An 8,667-nucleotide genomic window follows, 5' to 3' on the forward strand; every position below is an offset into this window, starting at 1 on the left:
CATGCAGGGCAGTGTCTGGAGCATAGAGGACGCTCATCATGTGGCACTCAGGTCTGTGGCTGTGCCCCTGTTGGCTGGTGACAACTTTACCAGCTAACCCATTCTCCACTTGAAGAGGTCAGGAGCCCTGCCTTTTCCGTGCTCTTGATCAAAGCCCTAACTAGGCATGTTTAGCTTTTTCAATAGATGGTCCAGTGGTAAGGGGATGGACTCTGGAGTAAGGCAGCCCTGGGTTTGAATCTCAGATTCACCATTACTAGCTGGGTGGCCTTGAGCAGATCTCTTCAACTCAGTTGCATATCTGAAGCCAGGGGATAAGACTAGTAATTCATACAGAAGGTGTCGGCACAGTGCTCGATGGAGAGGAAGCTACCATGTTTGTTAGGTATTATGATCAGTATCACCACCACAGTCCCTTCTTTCAAGAGCTTGGGCTCTTTTCACTTGGATTTGGGTCAATGGACATAAAAATAGCTCACCCCTGCTCCTCCTCCACATCTCTTGGTATGAAGAGCTCAAAGGTTGCTGGGAAAGGGTGGGCAGATTTGCCTAGGGGCCGAGAATCGTTGTGGGAAGAAAAAGATAAAGACCCGGAACCTTTCCTTTTGATGTTGGCCTCAAAGTATCTTGAGTGGTTTGGGGTGGTCACTAAAAGGATGGGGACCTCACCATGATGGAGGCTGTGCCTGGTGGGGTCTTGAGCACAGAGCCAAGGCCTAGACGGTCACAGAGGGAGAACCGGCTTGGCACACGTGCAGCTGAGGGCAGATGCAAATAAGGGAAGAGCTGCAACCCTGGACACTAATCTGCTTCTCCTGGAGACACTTAGCAGCCGTTCTTGGAATTCACCCTGCCCCTTCTCTCCTCCTCCCTGGCTCGCATGTTTGCTCCTACCTGCAGTGCCTTTCCATTTCTTGTCCATCCAGCGAACTTCACACCCTTCAAGATCCAGCTGAGCCATCACCTGCGGGGGCCTTGGTGACATCCAGGGGCAGAATGAAAGACACCATTCTCTATGCTCAGGGCTTGTACATTCTCCTGTTCTGTGCTTAGCACACTCTCTTCTGTGTCCTCCTAGTAGCTTCTGTGCCCTTTACCATGGTACTTAGCCCATCGCTCTCTGTGCCTGCATCCTAGTTTGTCCGTGCTTCTGTTATGACACTGATCACACGCCTACAGTAATAGTAACAGCAATAATGACAGTTGGTAACTGTTGGGCACCTTATGTAGTGCCAGGCACCGTGCCAAGCGCCTTGCCGGCAGAACCTCACTGAACCCTCCCCCCCCTTCCCTCTCAGGTCCGCATCTCACAGATGGGGAGACAGACCCCTGTTCAAGCCCACCTAGCTACCTGGTTCTGGAGTCTGTGCTCTTAACAGCCATGGTTTTGCTTGTGACACCCACCCCCCCAGGGGAAAGAGCCAGGCTTATCCCCACCTTCGTGTACCCACGAGCTGGCAGGGTGCCTGACACCAAGTGGGCAGCTAACGAACGCCAGAAGATATAAAATCACATTCCATTGTGCTGATGTACCCAGATGTATTAAACCGTTTCCCCTTTGCCGCGGGGACTGCTTCCGGACATCTATCCTCGGTCTGCGTTATTTTCTTTGGGTCGGATCCTGGCAGCGGGAAGTCTGGGCCCGAGGATGTGGCGCTTCCTCGCGCCGCCACGTCATCCTTCGCGTCCCGCCGTCGCCAGCGCGGGGCTGGCCAGGTTCTGGGCGGCCCGCGGGCCCTTCTCACCTGGGCTGGGCTCTAGCGCCGGGCCCGCCGCGGGCCTCCGACCCTGACCTTGGCCCGCGAGGCCGCTTCTAGCTGCGCCCCTCCCTCCCGGCCGCGCGGGCAGCGGGATCCCGCCTCGGGGAGGGGACCAGACCCCCCGCATCCCCATCCGAACGCTCCTCCGGCTCCGGCTTCCTTATTTGGAGGGACGCGAGGTGGGGAGAGAGGCAGCGCTGGGAGGAAAATGTAGGGCGCAGGGGGGCGGGGAGACGGGGCAGGGGTGGCCCTGAGGGTGGGGGTGGGTGGATAAGCCTTCAGTCCCCCCTTCCCATCGCTGCGGGGCTGGGGCGCAGCAGCTCCCGGGTGTCTGCGGACCTCCCCTCTGCATCCTCGGCTTACAGAGGGAGAGGCAAACTCTGCCCTAGCCTGGGGATGGAGCTCTTCTCCGGCCTGAGCATCGAGGGCTGGGTGGGGTGGGGTGGGGGTGAGGAGGGCTGGCAGGGGGATGCTGGGCCCCTCACCCTCCCAGCTGGACCCCCTCCTGCCTTCTCTCCTCCGCTTTCATCTACTTCCACATCTTCTGGCATTTCCACTCCACCTGCAAATAGAAGGCCAGAGGCACCTCCTGGGCCACAGCCGCCCAGGTGAGACCAGAGACACGTAGGTAAGCACAGAGACCCCCAGTTTAACTCACACGCCTAATTAAGGGTGTCCTAACCAGCTGAGACCAATCTAATTGCCTGTATGTTTTAGGGTTGCCAGATAAAATCCAGGATGCCCAGTTAAGTCTGAATTTCAGATGGGCAATGCATAATATTTTTAGTACAGATTTACCCCATGCAATATTTAATATAAGTATGCCCCCAATATTGCATGGGACACACTTATACACTAAAAAATTATTCATTGTTCACCTGAAATTCAAATTGAACTAGGCATCTAGTTTTTGATTGAACTAGGTTTTTATTTGCTGAATCTGGCAACCCTAGTGTATTTCCCTTTTCCTGAATTTTAACCCTCAGAATTCTGCCCCCTTCCCCCACCCCAAACAGCCTCTTTTCTCACCTTCTCAGTGGAGGTTCGGCTTCTCCTAGACCCAGGCGCTTTCTAGTTTCCCTCCTCCCCTGGTTTTTATTTACTTTAGCAAAGTCACACTGGGTCTCAATTTCAAAGTCTTTGATGTTATTAGAGACTCGGGTTGAGGCAGCCTAAGCTTTAGGAGGGTTTCTTCAGGACACTGGGAGGAAATTAAACCTCGGAAAATATGCTTGACTTTTTTTTTTTCCTTCTATAAAGAACGGCTGAGGGTCGGGCTCCTTTATGGTCACGGGAGCACGAACAGTGGAGCTGAGGCCAAAACCCTTATTTCTCAAGCCTCCACCAGCTGCAGCCCCAGCCAATGAGTGATTTATCTCCAGCTGCACTGGCGGCTTTCTCAGGGTTTCCATCCTCAGCTGAAGTCGTTCAGGGAGGCCCCAAACTTGCAGGCTCACAGGGATCTGAGAAATCAGCTAGACCCGGGCTTCCCAAACAGTTCTGTGCACACGAATTCCCTAGGGGGGCTTTCACCAGACCCAGCACCCAGGCTCGTTAACTCAGGATCTCTGGAGGTGGACCCACACATCATGATTTAGAAAAAACTCCCAGAGAATTCTATTTTGAGACCCAGTGAACCGGAGCAGTGCTTCTCTGGCTGGCGGGAGCGGATGCGTAAATACCCCAGCTCCTTTTCCCTCAGTTGGGATAACTCTGAGACACGTGCCCCTCTGCTGTTGGGCACCTCCTTCCTGGGTGGCCCAGCTGCCCACAGCAGCAGCTGGCTCTGTAAAACTCCCTTTACTGGCTTCTTCACTTCCAGGTGCTTTTGGTTGCAACCAACAGAAACCAGGTTTGGGCTCTGGCTTCCGTTTCTCTTCAGTTCTCTGATCTGCCCTCTTTTGTAGGTCAACTGCATTCTCGGCTGGCTTCCCTCCTTTTCCGAGCCTGCACCCTCTAGATTGCCTCTGCATCCCCGAATTTCCATCTTCAAGATAACTGGATCACCTCTGCACTGCTCCCCACCGCATTCCCTGGGAATTCTTTTGCTAAATGACTTCAGTGAGGGTTATTTGTACCAGCCGCTACACAGCGGGGCTGGGACTTACTGAAATTGGCTTTTACCCCAGGGTGGGGTCAGACACACAATCTGCGTGGCTGCCATGTGGTTGGGGGGCGGGGGGGTGGGAAGGGGATGTTTGGGAGCAACCACAAGGCTGAAAGGAGGGTGACATGCAAAGGAAGGGGTGGGGTGTGATGGGAGGGCAGAGGGTTTGTAGGAGCCCCAAGCCTGCTAAGTTGATTGTCAGACAAGGTTTACAGCTCTGAGGCTCTCAAACTGTTGTATCAGCTCCTGGAAAAGTTATTCTTTCCACTGTGGGAGGAGTTGTCTGTTGGCTTGGCCGCGTCTACGGGAGGGTCCTCCAGAACAGATCCTGGGACAAGGACTCGTGTGCCTGTGATTTATTAAGGAAATTCTCCCAGGAGGAACTTCAAAGGGAGTGAAGGAAGCAGGTCAGGATAGGGGGAAGGCCAAGCCAGGGGTGATCTCAGGCAAAGTCCCACAGGGAGGGTGGTGTCAGCCTGGCCCTTGGGAGCTCTGGAGTGTGAGGGCTACTCAGGGTGATCTTGATTCAAAGCAAGGGGGCCGGACTTCCATACTCCTGTTCCCATTAGTCCTTCACCAAGAATGACAGGTGTGGGGCGAGTGTGGCAGCAGAAGGTAAAGTTCTAGGTGCTTCAGGCTCACTGTCTCCAAGCAAGGAAGCTCCAGTAGCCTGAGGGTGGCCCTCCAAAGATGAGCCCCAGGTGCACTCTTGGAAAAGCAAAAGCACTTTTGAGCTGGCAGGGGTCAGGGACACACAGTGCTAAAAGGAGACCTGAGGGGATGGGTGGAGCCCTGGCATTGCCCACTCCAGGCCGAGGTGGCCCAGTCAGCTGGGTCCACACAGCAGCTCTCACCATAAACCAGGGTCTCAAGCTCTGACCCATAGGCCCAGCTCTCAGATGCATTTTGTTGAGCCCACACTGAGCTGACCTGCCAGTGCCTTAAAGCTCCCAGATTAGTTGCCAACATTTAAATCTCAGGCGATTTTTACACAAAAATCCAGATCTCTAGGTCAGATTTGTTAACGGAGGCCCACACGCCACGTGCCACAATTGGTGGATGGCACAGAGTCTGCCCATCCTGAGCAGTTTTACCTGGTGGCCCTGATGCCACAGTCCCCACTGCTCTCTATTGTGTCCCAAACACATGCACTATAATTTTTCTTAATAGGAGAGTGAAGAGGAAAGACATTGTACTCACATCTCTAAAGTGGAGGAAAATACACGGCCCAAGGATGGTTAATGTGGACACAAGATGTGTCTGCGTCTGAAGACTACAGCCCAAGATGCCATTCAGAAGCCCCCGTCATGGTGTCTGCTGGGCCCACTGGGCATGTGAGTTTGCCCCTCCTGCCATGAGCTTTGTGCTCCCACCAGACTCTTCCTTTTCCACCAAGATCCAGCTGCTCGGCTGCCCCTCCCCCCGAGCTCACTGTGTTAAAAGCAGCTGTTTTTCCCCTTCCAGCGCTCCAAGTGCTGATTTCATTTCTTTCCCGACAGAAGTTTGGAGCCAGGAGGGAAATGGTTTGGCAGGAAATCAACAAGCAATGGGAGGAAGAAGGCAGCGTGGGGAAAGCAGATGCCGGGCAGAGGTCTGGGCTGAGGGGTCTGAGCAGGGAGACTGGACCAGGCTCGGAAGACCCCCCAGTGGCAGGAAGCCCCCGGAGTCCAGGCGGAGCGGTGGCCTCTGTGGAATTTGCTTGGTCTCCTGAGTTGCTCTCAACAACTTCAGCTGGGGTGGATCCCTGAGAGTTCTTTGTCCCCATAATTTTTCTCTCCGGTGTAGCTGGACAGAGGGTAAGATAAGCTGCGGGGAGAAGGAGGGGGACCCCGGGGCCCCACGGCAGACGGGGGACGTTTGAGCACGTATGTTGTACGTCAACAGTGCTGGGTGGGCGAGGAGACTTGAGGGGTGATGAGATGTACAGGATGACCAGAGGCTAGAAAGCTGTAGTCTTTGTAGGCAGTCGAGGCTCAGGACCAGTGGCCACTGGGAAGGGTGGCCCAGGCCCGGAGGGGCCCAGTCCCACTCCCCAGGGCCTCACATTGTCCCCTCACCGCCACCCCAGCCCCAGCCGACCCCTAGTTCTTCTTCCCGAAGTCGCCCTCCCCTCCCAGCCCAGCTAAGCCAACATCTTTGACTGAGTTCTGGAAAAATTCCTTTCCCCTTAACTATGCCATAAAAGGGCTGAAAATTTCCAAAAGGAACACTTAGCTGAGACATAGAGGGGAAACCTGGGCGCAGAGAAGCGGGTGAGGTTACAGAGTGCAGACCTCTGAGTTCAACTTGACCACACATCTGGTGGGAGGGCGGCATGGTGAGCCTGGTGCAGGAGCTGCCTGTTCCTTGGAATTCCTTGACTCAGCCCAGCCTGTGTGGAGGCCAATGGACACAGGCCAACGGCTGGACGGAAATGTGGCTGGTGGGGGAGGCGGAGCGCTGCTTCCAGCCTGGTGGGCCTCAGCGTTTCTCAGAGGCTGCTGGGCCCAGGTCCTCGGCTGGGAAGGGGCTCTCCGCACCCCACCTCACCCTGGGCTGAGCCAGGCCCCTCTCAGCAGCACCTCCACCTCCTTGAGTCTTGTCCCGGCCCTGCCTCCTTTCATGAGGAAGGCCCCAATTTCCTTCTCAATTCTTCTCCTGGAGGTTACTGGCTCTCGGCTCAGGACAGCCCACCGCCCCTTTCCCACACGCCCAACCTCTCTCTGCCTGTCCGGTTTGACAAAAGCACATTCACTGAGTTCCAGGCTGGCTCCACCCTGGAGCTGCCGTGGTGCACTGGGCCCTCCAGTGGGTCTGCACAGACTCCCTGAGGCTCCCCATTTCCAAGCATCACTTTTGGGGTCCCCTTGGAGTTTGGTTTCTTTCCTTTTTTTTTTTTTTTAAGTCTGACAATTTTAAAAAAATATTTATTTTTTTATTTGGCTGCGCTGGGTCTTAGTTGCGGTACACGGGATCTTCGTTGCCATGTGCGGGCTCTTAGTTGCAGCACGCAGGATCTAGTTCCCTGAGCAGGGATCGAACCTGGGTCCCCTGCACTGGGAGCACGGGGTCTTAACCACTGGACCACCAGCGAAGTCCTGGAGTTTGGTTTCCGACTTGAAGGATTGAACACATTCAAGAGGAAGACATGGCTGATCTACCCAAGTGTAAAGGCTTTAAAAATATGTTATTTTTCAAAATAGGTAACACATCTGCATATTAATATAATCACACATGAAACATTAGTGGCTTTCATCCCTCTATCCCTTCCCCCTCTCTAGAGGAAACCACTACCTGTGCATCTTCTAGAGATAGTCCATGCAAGCATATATATATGTATATTTTATGCAAGGCATGTATAAAGGTATAATATATACATGTATATAATATGTACATGTATATAATATATACATGTATATATTATATGCAAGGCATGAGCACACGCACGCACACACACATACACACACACACACAGTCAGCCCTCCATATCTGCAGGTTCCACGTCTATGGATTCAACCAATCATGGATTAAAAATATTCCAAAAAAAAAATTCCAGAAAGTTCCAAAAAGCAAAACTTGAATTTGCTATGTGAGCCAACATTATAAGTAATCTAGAGATGATTTAAAGTATACAGGAGGCCAATATTATAAGTAATTTAGACATGATTTAAAGTATACAGGAGGATGTGGGTGGGTCATATGCAAATACTACACCCTCTTATATAAGGGACTTGAGCATCTGCAGATTTTGGTGTACCCTGGAGGTGGAGGGTGGGGCCTGGACCCAATCCCGCTGTGGATACCGAGGAGCAGTGACTGTATATAAATTCATTTAGTATATTTTGGAGATAGGTTGATATGGGCATAGAAAGTGCTTCTTCATTAAAAAAAATGGTTGCTTGGTATCCCTTGTAGGAGTGTACGTTTGTTTAACCAATTCTTTATTGCCAGGCACTTGGGTTGCTCCCAATCTCGCTGTCTCACTAAGCCGCAGTGAGCGTCTTTATCTTCTTAACTAGACTGCTTGGCATGAGTGCCTGTGTGTCGTGGGATGAATCCTGGCAGTGGTATCGCTTGGCCAAAAGATATGTGCATTTTAAGTTTTTATAAATATTGTCAAAACGCCCTGTAGAGCAACTGTACTGATTTTTTAATTCCCATCAACAGTATTTGAGAGCATCTATTTCTCTACATCCTCACCAACACAGAATGCCATCAAATTTTTTGATATTTGCCAGTCCAGGAGCTAAAAGTAATTGGTATGTAATAGTCATTATAATCCTTGCTTCTTTATACAAGTGTGGTTAAGCATCTTCTCATATGTTTAAAAGAGCTTTGTATCCATTTTTATGAGCTCTGCTCTATTCTTTGCCATCTGTTTTTATTGGGTTGTTGGTCTTTTTCTTATCGATGTCTAGAAGTGCTTTATATATTAAGGAAATTGACCTTTGCCAACCCCCATGTTGTAAATACTCTTTGTATTTTGTTGTTTGGACATTTGAATTAAAAATTTTTTAATGTAATTAAATTTATTACTTTATAAAATGCCTTCCAGGTTTTGTGTTATGCTAAGAAAAATCCCACTCTGAGATTATTTTGAATAATTATTCCATTTTTCCTAATGCTTATAGGGTTTCAGTTTTTTTTTTTTTTAAATTAACTAATTAATTTATTTTTGGTTGTGTTGGGTCTTCGTTTCTGTGTGAGGGCTTTCTCTAGTTGCGGCAAGCGGGGGCCACTCTTCATCGCTGTGCGCGGGCCTCTCACTATCGTGGCCTCTCTCTCTTGTTGCGGAGCACAGGCTCCAGACGCGCAGGCTCA

The 8,667-nt window shown here is 51.5% G+C and overlaps 2 long non-coding RNA genes across 2 annotated transcripts; one reads left to right on the forward strand and one right to left on the reverse strand.

Annotated features, from left to right (window-relative positions):
- Nucleotides 1-1,525: 1,525 nt before the first annotated feature.
- Nucleotides 1,526-5,204, reverse strand: LOC309645918. Its single transcript, XR_014255123.1, has 2 exons — nt 5,068-5,204; nt 1,526-2,322 (listed from the first exon to the last, which is right to left on the reverse strand). It is a non-coding gene; the product is annotated as an uncharacterized lncRNA (long non-coding RNA).
- On the forward strand, nt 1,810-7,197 carry LOC309645911. The gene is made up of 3 exons (XR_014255104.1): nt 1,810-1,939; nt 5,038-5,201; nt 7,128-7,197. It is a non-coding gene; the product is annotated as an uncharacterized lncRNA (long non-coding RNA).
- The last annotated feature ends 1,470 nt before the right edge of the window (nt 7,198-8,667 follow it).

This window comes from Balaenoptera physalus (assembly GCF_965194825.1).
Source record: "Balaenoptera physalus genome assembly, chromosome: 16".
NCBI classification, from domain to species: domain Eukaryota; kingdom Metazoa; phylum Chordata; class Mammalia; order Artiodactyla; family Balaenopteridae; genus Balaenoptera; species Balaenoptera physalus.